This window comes from Apium graveolens, chromosome 9, assembly GCF_009905375.1.
Source record: "Apium graveolens cultivar Ventura chromosome 9, ASM990537v1, whole genome shotgun sequence".
In the NCBI taxonomy this organism is placed as follows: Eukaryota; Viridiplantae; Streptophyta; class Magnoliopsida; order Apiales; family Apiaceae; genus Apium; species Apium graveolens.
The window spans coordinates 140,541,738-140,561,320 of record NC_133655.1 but is presented as its reverse complement, the minus strand read 5'-3'; positions in this window follow the sequence as shown (position 1 = coordinate 140,561,320).

The following is a 19,583-nucleotide window of genomic DNA, read 5'->3' as shown; positions in this document are numbered from 1 at the left end:
ATTTAAGAAGTTATTTCTGGACAAGTATTACCCTAAGTACATGCAGAATCAGATGGAGCTTAAATTTCTTGAGTTGAAGCAAGGGAACATGACGGTACTGGAGTATGAAAAGAAATTCACTGAGTTGTCAAGGTTTGTGACAAAGTATACCAGCACTGAGGAGGAAAAAGCAAAGAAATTTCAGCAAGGATTGGAGCCTTGGATCAGAGATAGAGTGGCTATGTTTGAGCTTGAAACCTATGCGGGAGTAGTACAGAAAGCTGCTCTGATTGAGAATAATGGGATGCAGTCAAGGAAGAAAAGGGATAACAAGAAGAGGAAGGTTCCATTTTATGGAGAAAAGTCTGAAGCCGGAAGTTCACAAGATCGGAATGTAAAGAGGATCGGATTCCATAAGGGCAAAAATTTTCAAAAGAAGGGAAATTTGGGCAAAAGGCAAGAATCAAAGGAGAACAACCAGGCAAGCCAAAGACAAGTTGGAGAAAACAGGTTCCAGAGACCGGAATGCAAGCACTGTGGAAGAAGGCACCCTGGAGTGTGCAATAAACTGAGCATGACCTGCTATAGGTGTAACCAGAAGGGACATTTGGCAAATGAGTGCAAGATGCCGAAGCCAGGAGTTACGTGTTATAAGTGTGGAAAGACTGGACACATAGCTAGGGAGTGCAAGGCAACCGGATCAGTCAAAGCTCTAATGAATGTGGCAAGTACCAGTGCAAGCGTGCCAGCTGAGGTATTGGCATTACCTCCACCACCTACAACAACCCCGCAAGCAACAACAAGGACATTCGACCTGAAGATGAAGGATGCTATTCAGAATTCTGAGGTGATAACAGGTACACTTTTACTCAATAATGTCAAAGCTAAAGTATTGATTGATTCGGGAGCAACAAGATCTTTCATATCAGAAACTTTTGTTGATAAACTTCAATGTGATAAAATGGTTATGAGCGAGGTAGTAAATGTGGTAATTGCGAACCAAGAGAAGATTCATGTGAATCAATTCTGTCCGAAGTGTGAGATTGATATTTCGGGGTATAAGTTTTCAGCCGACTTGATACTCTTCAAGTTAGGAGAGTTCGATATAATTTTAGGAATGGATTGGTTAGGGAAGAATAACGCCCAGATTAATTGTAAGACCAAGAAAGTGTATTTAAAGACGAAGAGTGGAGAAAAGGTAGTATTTAAGGGGCAGAGGCAAGAACAACTATTTCTTACAATCGTCCAGGCTAAGAAGTTACTTAGAAAAGGTTGTGAGTCGTTCCTAGCTTATGTAGTGGATTCAGAAAAAGGCAGTCCCAGCATAGAAGATATTCCCGTAGTTAACGAGTTTCCCGATGTGTTTCCAGATGAACTACCAGGCTTACCACCAGATCGACAAATCGAGTTCGAGATCAACCTTGCTCCAGGCACGGAACCAGTTTTAAAGGCCCCATATAGGATGGCACCAGCATAAATGAAAGAGTTGGCGAGCCAGCTATAAGAATTATTAGATAAGGGAGTGATACGGCCAAGTACGTAGCCATGGGGAGCACCTGTTCTGTTTATAAAGAAGAAAGATGGGAGTATGCGGTTCTGCATAGATTATCGGGAGTTGAATAAGGTAACGATCAAGAACCGTTACCCGCTACCAAGAATAGATGACCTTTTTGACCTGCTGAAGGGAGCAAAATGCTTTTCAAAGATTGACTTGAGATTGGGATACAATCAATTAAAGATCAAGGAAGAAGATATTCCCAAGACAGCATTCAGGACCAGATATGGGCATTATGAATTCCTAGTAATGCCATTTGGATTGACCAACGCCCCGGTCGCATTTATGGATCTGATGAATCGAGTATTCAAGAAATATTTGGACAAGTTTGTAGTGGTATTCATTGATGACATCCTTATTTATTCTAAGTCAGAAGAAGAACATAAGCAGCACCTCTGGATAGCATTGGAGATACTTCGTCAAGAGAAGTTGTATGCCAAGTTTACCAAATGTGAGTTTTGGTTAAAGGAAGTTCAATTCTTGGGGCACGTCATTGGAAATGAAGGAGTTAAAGTGGATCCGGCAAAGATTAAGGCAGTTATGAGTTAGGAGAGGCCAAAGACTCCTACGGAAGTGCGAAGTTTTCTAGGATTGGCAGGATACTATAGAAGGTTTGTCAAAGATTTCTCAACAATCGCCACGCCATTGACCAAGTTAACCCAGAAGAATCAGAAGTTCGAATGGAGTGCAGAATGTGAGGATAACTTTCAAGAGTTGAAAAAGAGGTTGGTAACAGCTCCGGTGTTTGTACTTCCAGATGACCAAGGGAACTTTGTGATATTCAACGACGCTTCACATAAGGGATTGGGTTGTGTGTTAATGCAACACAGTAAGGTGATCGCGTATGCGTCAAGACAGTTGAAACCGCATGAGTTAAAGTACCCGACGCATGACTTAGAACTAGCCGCCATAGTGTTCGCACTTAAGATTTGGAGACATTACCTCTACGGAGAAAAGTGTGAAATCAACACAGATCATAAGATCTTAAAGTACATTTTCACTCAGAAGGAGCTCAATATGAGGCAAAGGAGATGGCTGGAATTGATCAAGGACTACGATTGTTCGATAAATTACCATCCTGGAAAGGCGAATGTTGTGGCCGATGCTCTAAGCAGGAAGGAGAGATTGAATATGATGGCAACACCAAAGGAACTGACTGAAGAGATCAAGAGATTTGGACTGGAACTCTGTGATTGTGGAAAAGTTGAAGAAGTTTGTCGTGCAATGACTTTTCAGCCAACACTAGTGGAAATGATAAGGAAATGTCAGGAAGAAGTGATGGAGAAAGAGAAGAATCAGCTAACTGGAGAAGAGATTGGCACTCAAAAGGACGAACAAGGTATACTAAGGTTTTCCTCAAGAATTTGGGTTCCTCATGTACCTGAATTGAAGAATGAAATCCTACAAGAAGCCCACAATTCAAAATTTTCAATCCACCCGGGAAGCACCAAGATGTATCGGAACTTAAAGCAGAACTTTTGGTGGCCAAATATGAAGCGAGACGTGGAAGAATGGGTTGCGAAGTGTTATACTTGTCAGAAAGTGAAGGCAGAACATCAACGACCAAGCGGATTAATTCAACCCCTAAAGATTCCAGAATAGAAATGGGAAAATATTGCTATGGATTTTATAGTGGGACTACCGCGAACGAAATCCAGACATGACGCTATATGGGTTATAGTTGATCGTCTTACGAAGTCAGCGCATTTCCTTCCAATTAATGAGAAGTCATCATTGGACAAATTGGTTCATCTGTATGTGCGCGAAATCGTACTAAGGCATGGAGTACCCGTATCGATAGTTTCAGACAGAGATCCCCGATTTAACTCGAGATTCTGGAAGCAATTTCAAGAAAGTCTTGGAACGAAGTTGAATATGAGCACGACGTACCACCCGCAGACTGATGGTCAGAGCGAAAGGACAATTCAAACGATCGAAGACATGTTGCGCAGTTGTGCAATCGATTTTGCAGATAGTTGGGACGACCACTTGCCATTGATTGAATTCTCTTACAACAATAGCTATCATTCCAATATTGGCATGCCACCATACGAAGCTTTGTACGGGCGAAAATGTAGATCACCAACAAGTTGGGATGAAGTAGAAGAAGGAAGAATTCTCGGCTCGGAATTGGTACAACAGGTTCATGACACAGTCAAGTTAATTCAGAAAAGGTTGCTTGCTGCTCAAGATAGATAAAGAAAGTACGCGGACCCAGCGCGTAAGGATGTTCGATTCCAAGTTGGCGAAGCTGTTTTGCTGAAGGTGTCGCCTAGAAAAGGGTTGTCTAGATTTTGCAAGAAAGGGAAGTTAGCACCTAGATATATAGGTCCTTTTGAAATTTTGAGTCAAGTGAGGAAGGTGGCCTACGAGTTGGCCTTACCACCTCAGTATCAGCATGTGCATAATGTGTTCCATGTGTCGTTGCTTAAGAAGTACAATCCTGACGCTAACCATGTGATAAAATATGAACCTGTAGAAATTCAGGCAGACCTGTCATTTGTGGAGCAACCTGTCAAAATATTCGACTGGCAAGAGAAAAGTCTTAGAAATAAGTCAGTAAAGTTAGTAAAAGTACTTTGGAGGAACCCTAAGGTCGAAGAATCGACTTGGGAGTTAGAGTCTGATTTGCGTTCCTGGTATCCTCATCTGTTCTCTTAGATTCTGGGGACAGAATCCCTTAAGAGGGAGAGGATGTTATGACCGACATTTTTCGTGTAATATTATTTGTAGTTTTGGTATAATATTAATGTCGAAAGTAAATATGTTCAATGATTGCGCGTTTGTGTTAATGAGAATTTCTGCATTATAAAATTTTTAATTGTAGTACATGATTTTTCAAAGTAAAAGTTTATTTATTTCCTTTATTTTTGATTTATAAGGAATATACTAAGCCTTGGAGAAATTTTCTTTTAAAAGATACTTTGTTCACAAATTTTCAAAGTGGTTTTATATAATTTCTAAAAATCCAAATTATTTTAGGTATAAATTTTATAATTTTCAAACTTTTATTTTATTATATAAAAATATAAATCTTTGAAAAATTGTTGCTTGATAATTATCAAATTACATGAATATCCTTGCATGCAAACTCTCTTCTATTCAACTAAAGGGCTAAAAAGGACAATTACAACCCCACTAACTCTCATCTTGCTAACCAAATTACTCCTTTATCCTTGCATGCAAAATGGTCTTAGTATGTTGGAAGGTTAATCTTGTCAATTCTCATTTCCACTCACTTATTTTAATCAATCAAAATCATAAAAACCCAAAGTGCAAAGTGTTGTGATCATTCACCCCACTCCACACTCCACCCTCACTCTCTCCTCCCTCCCTCCTCCCTCACCTCTCGTCTTTTTCTCCCTCTCGGTAATCACCATAGCCGAAGCCCCCATTCCCTTTCTTTTCTCCATTCTTTCACTCAAACATCCATCTTATATTCAAGTAATCTTACTCCCTACATGTTGTCCATATATATTTCAAAGAGTTTTGAGTAAAAATTTTAAGTTTTAAGGTTGCATGTCAAGGTTTTAGTTGGAACTCAAAGTACAATCTTGATTCTTATGGATTTAAGGTTGTTTTTGAGAGGACTACAAGGAATGGTGAAATGCCAAGTCTTGAGGAAGAAACTCTTGATGTTGAATGGCCATTTCCCTTCCATTTCATTCGGCCATGACCTTAAGGGAGCCGAATGAATGGTCCTTGAGATCATACTTGTTGCTTTGTTCAATTCTTGTACGTTTATGTGGTAATGGCATGAATTTTGTAGTGAAAATTTGATGAAACTCTTTGCATGCTAAGTGATCATCTAGATATAGCTTATGCTAGGCTTGCATGTCAATTCCATGATAGAATATATTTAGAAAATATGTTGTTTTGGTTTGTAAAACTCGAAGTTATGCATGCATGTGGATTTCTCTTAGAATGTTAGAAGATTTTGATCATTTTGAAAGATTTTGTTAGTAAGATTTAATTTCAGTAAGGATAAGGTGTTAACCTTGATTAGTGCTCCTTGATGTATGGTAATAATTCGTGTATATATTTTATAAAAATACATAACTTGTTATTTTCAAAAACTTGATGACTTGTAAGTTGTGAAATTTGATTTCCTTTGTTTTGCCATGTTGCACCTTAGGTAAGGATGATCTCCACCAAGATTATTTTGAGTATAAGGGATTTAGTTCAGTAGATCACCATGTTTAAGTCTTGGTTTGGGTATTTGGGTTGTTGGTGGTTGAGTTTGTCAAGTAAAAACCTTGGAGAAAGGAGAGTCATAGTTTCTGTAGAAAATCAGTTTAGTACCCTGAGGTTTAAAGTGAGTTTTGACCATGTCATTGATGTGCACTTTGAGGTCCAAGCCACCAGAAGTTAGTATTAGGAGTATATAAAAGGTTTTAGGAGTTGGTTGGAGGTTTTCATGTCGTTTGGTTAGGTGCACAAGTAGAATAACAAAATCTGTCCAGCAGGGGACAGTTTTGTTGCAACTTAGAAATAGGGAGATTTGACCATGTAATGGGTAGGCCCTCATTAGGCCCTGTTGGGCCTTAGTTAGAGGGAATGTCAGAGAAGTTTTTCCAACCATAGTTCATAGGATATGAGTTAGAACCATGTGTCACAAGTTAATTCAAGTCAGGGTGATTTTTGCCCAGAAAAATAGGGGAACCATGGACTTTAAGCTTAGGCCCAAGGAGGCCCAAGCCAGGCCCTTGAGCCACATCAAGTTTGGGAGATGCCATAAGGTCAGGAGAGTCTTGTGTAAGATTTTGGAGGAAAACTTGTAGTTTAAGGGTGTCTAATGTACTCAAGAAACCATAGTTATCATTCTAAAATTTACACCAGTGAGCACTTTCACTTATCACATAGTTTTAGAAAACTTAGGAGTGAGATTTAGGTGGACCACCATGGTTGTAAGATAGTATAAAGTCAGTAGAGCAGAAGGCCCAAGTGAGGGTCAATAGGTTTTGGATAGTTTAGTAAAGGCACATCGAGTTAGGAAGCCAAAATTTGGAGACTTTGTCTAGTATAGTGACTAAGTGACTTAAGTTGTGAGTCGAGATCATCCAAGCCTAGTGTTGCATTATGGTGTATGTGGTATTATTTGGTATTAAAATATGATATGTGAGTATATGTGGCTTTGTGTGCAATTATATTTTAAAGGTGAATATAAATTAAGTGCATATAGGCCTAATTGTCATTCATGTTTAAATTCGGGTTGTAAATAGGTTAAGTTGGTGAGAATATATTATAATGAGGATTATTATTATTTATGTAGGATCTAGAGATGAGGGTAAAATTGCCCTAAAGGTCGAGTGAAGCTTCTAGTTGCTCCTACCAGTCAGACCAGACCAGCCTTTCTCAAGGCAAGTGATTCAACTTGTCTTTCATATTCACTACAAATAGTTCACATATATTGATGCAACTATCCTGAGTCATTTTGATATATTTGAATCAAGCGTATCTTATGTTTATCTTTGAATCCTATAGAAATGCCATGAATCCTCGAGTACGTATTGCAAGTAGTTCAAAAGTCTTATCATGATAATATGTTAAAGTAATTTGAATGCCATGATTAAAATAAAGAGTTGTTACAACACTTGGTCGATCCTCTTGATTAACATGATAATGATTCCTAAGTATTGATATCTCATCCTGATGCTTGAACCCCTATAGAACCTTACCTTGACTCCTAAAAGCCAGACATTCATCAAAGTTGTTCGTAATTGATTGATACCCCTCTTTCTTATCTTAAAGCTTGACAATTCTGATATATTCTGAGTTAAAGATCATTTCTTCATACCTTAATACCCTTAGTATTCATGAAGCTTATCTTCTTGATGATCTAGCACTTGCACCTTGTCGAGAAACCATTGCTTTAAGCCTAGTTTGGCATTACCCCTTCATAATATCCAATTGCCTCACTAAAATTCCTTGTCCATGTTTTTATATATGAAAACCTTTCAGTTACTCTACTAGAGTAAAGATTAGTGGATCATGGCCCTAGATTTAGTATCATATTTCCAGTATTTCAAGTTGATCTATAATCCCTTGATAAAAATGTTTATTTTGTCATAAATCGACATCAGTTTTTGAAATAAATAAAATATGGATTTTCAGTCCCAAAGGGGGATAAATGTTTTCTTTATATAGTGGATCTGGACTGAGACGCGAGTCCTTTCCACACTTATATTAGGCTTAAAAGTTGCCTAGGGATCCCATTAATGTTTTAGAACCCAACGAGGTTCGAGATTACTTCGCGGCTGATCACCGACTGTAATCCGTAGCGTCATAAAATGCTTTTGATTAAGATATGATTTTGAAAATGTTTTGATACAAGCAAATGATGCCATCACTCAAAGTTTTATCTCTTGTTATTATTGGTTATGTCTTCATATTGTCATTCTTTAATATATATCTCGATTTATGTTTCGTATCGTATTGTTTAGCACTTGTTGAGCATTTGGCTCACTTCTTGCTTTACCCTGATATTTCAGCTAGCAGCTATGGTTAGGTTCAAGCAGACCGCCCGTAAGACCTGTGACGCTGATGCGTATGTTCGAGCTCAGGTAGAATAAGAGATAGTTATGTGTGAGGAATCGATATTAAAATCAGTTGTAATAGATGGTAGTGTTGGGCTGTTCCAAACCCTAAACTGTAAGATCTTGGATTATGTTGTGTTTACTTATTTTTAAAATATTGTAATAGTTATATTCAATTTGTTGGTTAAGTTGGGGGTGTGACATTGAGAACTTCGCATATAACTTTTCCTTCCTCAAAATTTCCAAAGATATCCTCAATTGCTCCACATGGTCTTCTTCTATCTTCGAGTAAATCAAAATATCATCTATAAACATAATGACAAACTTGTCCAAATATTCCTTGAAAATTCTGTTCATCAAATCTATAAATGTTGCTGGGGCATTGGTTAATCCAAAAGACATCACTAAGAATTCATAATGCCTGTACCTTGTTCTGAAAGCTGTCTTTGGTATATCTTCCGACTTAATCTTCAATTGGTGATATCCCGATCTCAGATAAATCTTGGAGAAATACTTGGCTCCCTTCAACTGGTCAAACAAGTCATCAATTCGAGGTAACAGATACTAATTCTTGATTATAAGCTTGTTGAGTTCTCGGTAGTCGATGCATAGTCTCATGCTTCCATCTTTCTTCTTAACAAATAGTACCGGTGCACCCCATGGGGGATACACTGGGTCTAATTACTCCTTTCTCTAACAACTCTTGCAATTGCTTTACTCGACGGGCGCCATTCTGTACGAGGCCTTGGATACTGGTTCCGTTTCATTGCTTAATCGATTGCAAACTCAATTTCTCTGTCTGGAGGAAGTCCTGGTAATTCATCGGGAAACACGTCTGGGAACTCATTGACTACTGGAATGTCTTCAAGCTTTTCTGGCTCATGACTTCTATCAATTGCATACGCAATGAAATGCTCGCATCCTTGTTGTAGCAACTTTTAGCTTGAATCATCGTTAAGAACTTCTTCGCTTGCTTCTGACCTTTAAACGTCACCACTTTCTCGTCTGGTGCTTTTACAATTACCTTCTTATTACAACAGTCTATCTGAGCATCGTGCTTAGATAACCAATCCATTCCTAAAATAACGTCAAACTCTCCTAACTTTAATGGTATCAAATCCACACAAAACTTATTACCAGAAATTTCAATCTCACAATTCACACATACTTGATTAACAGATAGATATTCTTGATTGGATAATTCCACATTCATTATTTCATTTAAACACTCAACCGAACAATTTAGCTTATTAACAAAATCCTGAAAAATAAATGATCGAGTTACCCCCGAATCTATTAACACTTTGGCACATAAAGAATTCACATTATGCGTACCTGCTCAAATCTCTGATCCAATTCAAATATGGCTACCTTCCCTCTGATCCATGGCTTTAAACCTTGCTCAAATCTCTTAGCTTTCTTCCTATCCTTATCCACATACGATGGTACGAACCTTGACAATTCTTCAAACTTACTTTCATAGCCAGCTATCGACACATTCCCGTACTTTAGCTCCAAACACTTCAATTCCATCTGATCCTGAACAAACTGGGGAAAATATTTTTCTAAAAACAACTCTCTGAATCTCTCCCAAGTAATAGCATCTTTATCTTCCAATGTCTTCACAGTTTCCCACCAGCAGGTGGCTTCATTCTTTAAATAATAACTTGCAAACTCAACTTTCTGTTCTCCCTTTACCTTAAGCAAAACAAATGACTTCTCTATCTCTTTTAACCAAACACTCGCTTCAATTGGATCTAAAGAACCTTTGAATTCTGGTGGATTCGCCGCTTGAAAAGTCTTAAAAGTTACCTGGGGGTTGGTCTGTCTTTGCTGTTGTTGAGTCAGGTGAACTATTTATTGAGCCAAGATCTGAAAAATCTGGGCTACTGTTGGGTCTATGAGATCTGGGTTTGCATTCTGGTTATTGTTGTCTTGGTTGTTGTTGTTGGTTTCTTCCTTCTGGTTGGTAGAGCGGGTATTTCTTCTGGGTGGCATTTTCTGTAAAGAATCAAACAACTTATTTAGCCTGTAAATCAAATCCCTTTTTATAAAAAGTTTTTATAAAATAGAATTATCTCCTTTTGAAAACAGTTGTAACAATTGAACTAAGTAAATTGCATGCTTCTTTACAGAATGTAAACAGTTAAGGGGAGAGGGTACATGGTATCACAAGGGTTATAACTGGTGCAATAAATAAAGTAAGATAAAGCAGGTGCAGTTATGTAAATGACAATGCTGGAAAAGAAAAGGTACTGATATATATATACATATCAAAGTTTTAGATAGTAGAAGTGTGAAAACGCTTCAAAAGTAAAAGCAAACGAGGTACAACAGGCCTACACACTACTCAGCAGATCTAGTCTATAAATACAAGCCAAAAGTCTACTGATACACACTACACACTAATGTACATAATAAAACAACCCACTTAGCCCACTTTGGCCCAGCATCTCTATCTCTGCATCTCTGTCTCTAGCTCATGTCAAATCTGGACCTCCAATCTCCTCAAGCTTCTCTAAAACCCACTTAGCTCACTCCACAAGAAAGTCACGGGTAATTTCCTCATAAGTAGCCTCAGCTATCCTTACAACAGTTCCTCTCCGAAACATCTGAATCCTCTCTCTAAGCCGCCTCTCTCCACTCCTGATATCCCTGGTACACATAATATGTAGTAACTCCCGGATTTGTCCCTGTAGGTGTCGCTGCTCCATAAGGAAAGCCTCAAACTGATGGTAAGGAACAGGGTGTGGAGAAAACTGAAAAGGTATGCCCACAATTGAATGCCCAGTAGAATCCGAACAAGCAGGTGGGGGTCTTCGAATAGGTGGCCTTATACCAGGAGGTGGAATAGCTCACAGTGGTACAACCTCTATCACAACCGGAGGTAGTATAGCCAACACCGATGGAAGAACATGACGTGGATCAGAAGATTGTCCGCCGACTCAAGGCTCAGAATGATCACCTGGTACTGGAATAAAGGAATCTGCCATCGTTGCTATCTGAAATCATATCACAAAATAAGAATCTCGAGCCATAACGGAAATCATACCAACACCTATTATACAGTCGCATTCAACCTCTCAACGTTCTATCTTTTAATTCCTTACTTGTAATCCTAACCCTCTACCCATTCTCGTCAATTGTGTCAATGACTTATAACCTGTAGCTCTGATACCAAACCTGTGGCGCCCTCCAAACCCGGGTCAGAAGTTTGGGGTCCACAATACACACACCATATATATAAACTTGCCTATAACAATAATAAAGATAATAATAATATGCAATGACCCTACTTACCAACATCCACGGATCACAACAGGTTAAAGTATGCACACAAGCCACACACACACTCGCTTATATTACAAACATCCAAATCCCAACTATTCAAACTTATAACTGAATATTAAACATTCTTATAACTTTTCAAACTTAAACTATCACAAAAGTCTTCAGCTAGCTTATTCCGCCAAACCTGGAATCCTATCTCGCACACTAGATTGGGGATCTGCTCTACCAACAGGTTCCTTCTTAACTTGAAAATAACATAAACAGAATCACACAAATGAGCTAATTAGCTCAGCAAGTCACTTTGACAATACTGAGATTAAACAATGATCAAGTGAAATGATTTAAGGTATTAAGTTTATGGCTAAGCAATGATTTAGAATTGGAAATTAAATTTTCATTTTAAAAACCAGGGTTACGCTGCTGATCAGTCACGCACTAACCCCGAGCAAGGCACACAACTCTGCTCTAATTACTGGATCCAAGGCACACATTGGCCTAACTTGACCACCAATCTGGTTTGACCACGAATCTGGTCCATATTTTATAAAACAATCCAATTATATCATAATAACAGAATAAAAAATGTAAAGCAATAAACAAAATCATAAACAACATTGAGTTTCAAGCATAAGATGGTTTGCAATCTTCACAAGGGTGCAATATAACAATTATAAATATTGGCTATCAGCTGGCACAAGAATTGGATTATAAAACAATCAAAGTCTTGTAGTTATATGGATTACTCTTCCAAGGTATAAGGTATAAAGGCTTGAGTGTTAAATAATTTCGGTTCAGTGATTTGTATTTAGTTTGTATGTATTTGTGGAGTAGTATCGTATATCCGTAGTTTGTACCTAGGTATCCGACAATCAATGGTTCAGAAAGAATAAGGCTTACGGCTCAAAAATCAGTAATTGGAATCAAGTTTTAGGGTTCAGTGCTTCAGAGCACTTGCAATATAAAACAAAACTATCAATTACTGGCAATATATCTTGAGAAAGTTCAGAACACTTGCCTTGTCTTAACTCGCTAACACTTCAATGGCTTTCGATCACTATCTCTTATTCACCAACTACTTGCTTCCCTTTCCTACGCCTTGCTTCTTTTGCTCAGATATCACAAGTATCTATTAATACTCATCTCGCTTGATTCTATTCGATATAAGCTTCTATCTACCCTTCGTTTCACCCAAATCCAATTTGCGGATTGAAAGTTACGATTAAAACAGTAAAACAATACACATATACGTATATAACACATCAATCAGTTCACATATAACACATAACACGTAAGATATTTGATGAAAATACTTTTTCAAAGATGATTTGATGTTAAAATGATTTTTTGAATATTTAATACGAACTTTTCAAACATTTTTCAGAATTAAAATGGGCCGTTGAATCATTTTAGAATAATAAACAGGGTTCGATTGCCCGATTATGGCTTTAAAATCATTCTATAATAATTATTGAGCCTTAAAAATAATTTAAAATAATATTTTAAAGCTCGAAATTATTTTTCAGAATTTTTAAATCAAAATAAATAATTAAATCTAATTAAATAATTAATTTAATTAATTATTAATTAATTAAATCAATTAATCAATTAATTTTCGAATTAATTGACCAATTAAGTAATTATTTATTAACTAAAATTAATTAACTAATTAATTCAGATTTATTTTTGAATTAAAAATAATTTTTGGAATTAAAATAATAGTTTTTAGAATTTTTAATATTTAAAATCGAATTTCTGTAATTAAAATAAATAGAAAATATGATTCTTAAATATTTTTAAAATAACAATCCTATTTTTGTAACTTCTGGAAACCACAGGGACTAAAGTGCATCGTTTTTCAAACTTTAGGGGCCTGTTTGCAATTTTGCAAACTCCTTGCCGGAAAACGACGGGAATCGCCGGATAAGGCGTTTCCGGAATCGTCACATCACCGAAAGCTCTAGAATTAATCTACAGAACACAAGGAATTCAACCATGTAATCAAATCACAACAATAACCCCAGAGTTGGCCGGAAAAAGTCCAAGAAACTCGCCGTATCCGGCGAGTTTCATTTCCTTCGATTTGAACAAACCAAGAATCGTCTGTTACCATGCTATGTATGAATAGATTGCAAATTTAATCAGGAACACAACCCAATCATTCAAATCGTCTAATAACCCCCAGGGAAGAAACCCCTAATTTCAATTGAAAACATTTATACGGGTTATAAACCCTAATTTTGAAATTCGAAATTAAAACACAGATTTGAGCATGTTATTGAACTACAAATCAGTCATATAATATATCAAAATCATCAGGAAGACAAGCTCTACAAGATGCAATCATTAAATCATACAAAGAATCCCTCGAACAAAAATTCATATTTTAATTCAAAATAATTCGAAAATAAATAAAAATATAGAAAAATATCAGTAGTTTCTGCAGTTAAACAAGCTCTGGAAATCTGAAGGTACTCTTCAAATCCTTCGTTTTGGTTACTCGAGCGTTCCAATCGGACTTCGGTAATGCCATGAAATTAGGGTTTGATTCTCAGAAACTTATATGAATATACCATTTTCTCTGTAAAATTATATAGTTACTGACTGCAAATGATTTTCTGTGCAAAATAAAATACCGTAAGGGCTATTTATATTTACGGAATATTGGTACCCGTTGGATCATACCAGATATAAAATATTACATTTATTTGAGAGAACAGATCTAAATCCGTACCAGTAATAGGATAATTATCCAAATCTATATATTTTGTACTGTGGTCTAGGTCTCAGCGCTTTGGTTACACGTACTACAAGATGATAATATAATAGTTTAATAAAAAGATCTCGTTTCTCGAAAATACGGGTTTTATCAACTTACCGAAACGAATGTTGTATCGAAAATATTATGTTGGGACCCGCACGGGGAAAACCGTACGCCGGACCAAAAAGTCAAAACATGGAAAATGCTTAGAATATTGCAATTAGGTTAGGAAGGAGTTCTCAAAAGAGTTTCGGATTGTAAAAACGTAAGAATGGTTGAAGTCGGTTGGTTCCCGATTATACAAAATAGTTTTTAATTACTCAGAAAAATAATTTATTAAATCCATAAATCTTTTATAAAATCATAAAATAACATAAAAATTAATAGAAAAATATGACAATTATCTACACTTTATTTTGGACATATAAAAATTAAAATACTCAGATTATATCATATTCAAATATCCAAACACATATATCACTTAACAAATAATTCACAGAATAATCACAAAATTAATACAGAAAATTTATTTATCAGCAAAAATCATTACACGCTATATCCCATATATTACAAAAATGACAAGGTAAAAGGACGAGAATACATGATAAGGGCATGACGGAGGAACACAATTACCTATAACACACACATATTCACCCTATAGTTACTCCCCCATACCTACATTGTACTATGGGAGACACACACAAAAAATATTTGTTAACCAATACCAGAGCGTGGGAAAACTACCTTCGTAACACAATCAACACACATGTGAAACTCACTCATAAGAACAACATTATCCACTAGATAGATAAGATCATGCATCAAAATAAAACTCATATCTCTAACATCATTCATGGACCAATTAGACGCTTCTCTATGTCGTTTAAGTAGATTAATGACTTGAAATTCTTGGTTATGAACTTTGCTACTAGAAATAAGAACATCATGAGTTTCATTATCAACTACCAAAGGCTGATTAAGAGTGGAAAATAATTTAATAGGATCAAGTGTGGGTGGCTCACCTAATGAAGTCTTAATAATGGCCTTAGGATCAAAATAACTATCCTCAATTTGGATTTCATGCGCAAAACAAATGGCATTCAATTCCTCAAGCATCTCATCACAAGTGAAATTCTTATACAACTCATGCAATTCTCTGTTACTCTCATGATGAAGCGAAAATCTTCCTCAATAAGAGACTCAATGGCACTATCCTCAAGATTCGACCAAGACACAACCTTATTTATGAAGTTAACTCCTATATGTTGTTCAAAAAGCTCATTAGGTTCATTTTCTACATTAAAGATATTCAGATCTATCGACATATTTCCAAATGTGAGTTTCATCGAACCATTTCTAAAGTTAATAAAAGCATTAGAGGTGGCAAGAAAGGGCTGTCCTAAAATGACGGGGATTTAATTTTTGAGATTTTTGACTAGTTCGGTTTCTAGAACAACAAAATCAACGGGGAAGATAAATTCACCAATCTTAATGAACACATCTTCAACTATATCCTTAGAAGTTTTGACAGAATGGTCAGCTAATTGAAGAGTGATATTAGTATTTTTCAATTCACCTAAACCCAAGGCTTGATAGACATATAATGGAAGAAGATTCACACTGGCTCCTAAATCGAGTAAAGCTTTATCAATGAAGGTATTACCTATGACACAAGAAATGGTAGGACAACCATGATCCTTATACTTCAAAGGGATTTGATTTGACAATATAGAACTAACATGAGTGGTTAGGAAAGCTTTCTTAGGAACATCAATGGTTCTTTTATGAGTACACAAATCATTTAGACACTTAGCATAAGAGGGAACTTGTTGAATTGCATCTAAAAGAGGAATGTTAATCTTGACTTGCTTAAAGACTTCCAAAATATTATCTAACTAAGCAGATTGTTTGTTTGAGATAAGTCTTTGAGGAAACGGAGCTTTCGGCTTAAAGACTTTTTCACTAGACGCATTAGAGTGGGGTTTTGAAGGTGGTTCTTTGGATGATGATGACTCATTAGATTCAGAAGTTTCAGGATTTGAAGATTGTGGATGACTAGGATTCAAGAGTAGAGGATTTGGTTCAGATGTTAGCTTATCTTCCTGATGAGTATTAAGACCAACATGATTGTTGAATTGATTTCCAGACCTTAGAGATATGACGGAGTTCACATTTTCATGAGATCTTTGGTTTCGATGAAATTTAGGATTACCCTCGGGTTGACTAGGAGAATGATTTTCTCTCTCTCTCTCTCTCTCTCTCTCTCTCTCTCTCACTGATTGTGTTTGCCAGCTAATTAACTTGGACCTCTAGCTTAGATATGGCTTGTGTGATTACCCCTGGTCCAAGCTTTTGAAACCACTGCTGTGTGCTTTCCCTGAAAGTTGCAGCCAAGAGTCTGCATCTAGCCAAGTTTGGAACTTAGTATACATCCATCTATATGTTGAATCGAACCAGAAATTCCACCGGATCTAAACTTCCATGGAACTGAAGATCGCCAGTAGTGTTACGATATCTGAACGGTAGCAGCCTCTCTCACAGCCGCAGAGAATGGCGAAGGAATCTCGGCTATTACTGTTACCCTTCCCTCCAGATGATTGAGCAGCTTCTTCAGATCATTCACAATAAAGGTCCCCATGCCAGGGATAGTCTGCATGTTTGGTTGTGGATCCTGAGGTTGAGGTGGAGGTGGTACTACCTGATTTCCACCCGGAGGAGCCGGTTGTTGATTAGTATTTTCAGCATTAGTTTGTCCTCCTCCCAGTATCACTAGTATCTCTTGGTTTCGACCTTGATTCCCTTCCGGATCTTCTCCTTGTCCTCGGCCACGGCCCTGAGGAATCTCCCAATCATGTGTCTGAATATCCCTTCGATTGTCATCTCCCATATAATTATTTCTTTCAGCTCGATTATATATGCGAGTATACCTATAGCCACGATATTTGTTGTGACAATTTCCATCCAAGTATCTACCTCGGCCTCCGCCTCTTCCTCTCCACTGAAGTCTTCTCCAGCGATCACTTCCATAGCCACGACCGTACCTATTCATCGATCCACAGAGAGGAGCTCTCTCATGGTCGTGGTGCCGCTCCTGATTTTCAGTAGGATTCAGGGGCACACACGTTGAAACACGGGACGTCGCATCTCCTTGGTTGGTGTCTATCTACCATTCCAAAAGAAATATCCTTAGATCATAATCTCCCAAATGGATCCCCAAATGATCTTTAAGGGTAGCAAAACCTCGTTGCTCATTCACTAACATAGATTCCGCTTGCCACCGATCCTCCGGAGTTCGTCCAGAGCGGTGCGAGTGCGTAATTACTCGGTTATTAGCCCACGACACCTCTCGTCTATCAGTATCTTCATTGATAAGTTTAACGATCGGGGCTATGTTATTGGACTAATTCAGACGTCGTGACATTATTGCCACACGTTCACCTCTGGATTGGCCGCGGCCAACCGGAGCATCCCTCTCTGCCATGGGAGCCTTTCCAGATGCATGAGCAAAGCGGTTATAATGAAGACCCCTACTTGTCTTACGTTGTTCCACCGTGCTCAACCTTGAGTCTAAACCATTCAAGGTATCGGCCATACTATAAAGCTGCTCCAAGAAACCCGTGTTGCTAATCTGCACTGGTGGTTGGTCCCCAACGTTCGGGGTAGGACGATCCACTGGAGTAGGAACGTAGAGTTTATCATAACCCCGCTCAGAGCCTTCTTCAGAACTTTCTCCATCATAAGAACTTCCATCATGATATTGAGACACCTTTCCTCCTAGATGTAAATCTTGATTAGCCCCTCCTTCTAGCGCCAATTTGTTGACGGAGAAATTTGGTAGCAACAAAGTTTGAGGTTCGCAGCCGGAAACAAGATCTGTGATGGTGGTTCTTCATCGAAAAACATGAACAGTGTTTGGTGGTGGTGATTATTGGTGGCTAAGATTGCTTAAGGTTAGTGGTGGCTCTTTGCGCTATCAACTTCTGTGTTAGATATATTTGAGATGTCATGTCTAATATGTTTCATGTTTAGTTTTCAGATCTTAACAAACAAGAAATATCAGGACTTACTGGAATCAGTACTTACTGGAAGTCGGAACATAATATCATGACTTAAGATCATGTCAGAACTTTAGTACGGGAGAAATTACAGTTAAGGAAGGAAGCTGATTAACAGTAGAAGATCGAGACTAAAACAAAAGAAGATATGCATGGAAAGAATTAGAAGACTGGAAGACTTGTATAAGATATCTGATTGACATATTTTAGGAGACAGAATTATATTCCATATCAATTAGAAGTTATCTTGTAGCTGTGTAGTATATAAACACAGACATAGGTTTACACTATATGTGTTATCATTATCGAGATACATTATTCATTGTAACCTAGCAGCTCTTAGTGATATGTGTTCATCACTGAGAGAGAACAGCTCCATTGTAACAGAGTTTATTATATTGAATATATTTGTTTAATATTACTTGTGTTCAAGATCGATTTGATTGTAATAACACTATATTCAACCCCCTTCTACAGTGTTGTGTGACCTAACAATTGGTATCAGAGCTTATTTGTTAACACACATACAATAAAGATCCAAACAATCATGTCTAAAGAAGCACAAACTCCAACCAAGCCCACCAAAACTGAAGAAACTAAAAACACTCAAATGCACAGTCGATATGAGACTATTAGGGTTCCCATACTGAGACCTTCCGAGTATCCCATATGAAAAGTGAAGATGGCTATATTTCTGGAAGCTACAGATCCAGAATACCATAATAGGATTAATGAAGGACCATATAAGCCTACCAAGCTCTCTGTTGCAGTTGCAGATCAACCAGCAAAGTCCATACCAAAGGAGAAAGATGATTACACAGCTGAAGACATCTCATCTATTGCCAAGGATGCAAGGGTAAGGCATTTGCTGCATAGTGCCATTGATAATGTCATGTCAAACATGGTAATTAATTGCAAGACTGCAAAGGTGATATGGGATGCTTTCTGTAACACCCCCAAATCCGGGGTCGGGGATCCGGGTTGTCACGAGTTCCATTTCCCTTAATAATACCCAATCTTAATAAATAATCAACTACTCTGTACTATGACCCCACAATAAACACACACACCACAAGTTATAGTCTCAGAGATGAATATTCAAAAATAATCACAGGTCATTTTATTCCACAATTATCTGCCAATACACCTTAAAAGGGTTTCTGAATAATTTACATTTCTTTGCCATTATTACAATTCATAAATATACATAAATCTGGTACATCAAAAGTTGAAGCCTAGCCTATTGGTAGTTCCTACCTCAGCTACAGCGACATCAATGCCTATAGGAAACTGCAGAACGTTTCCTATCCGCTCGCGAATTGGGAGCTTGGTCCTGTTCATCTTTTCTATCTGTTGTTGTGTGATGAAAGAAGAAAGCAAGGGTGAGCAGCAAGCCCACCAAAATAATA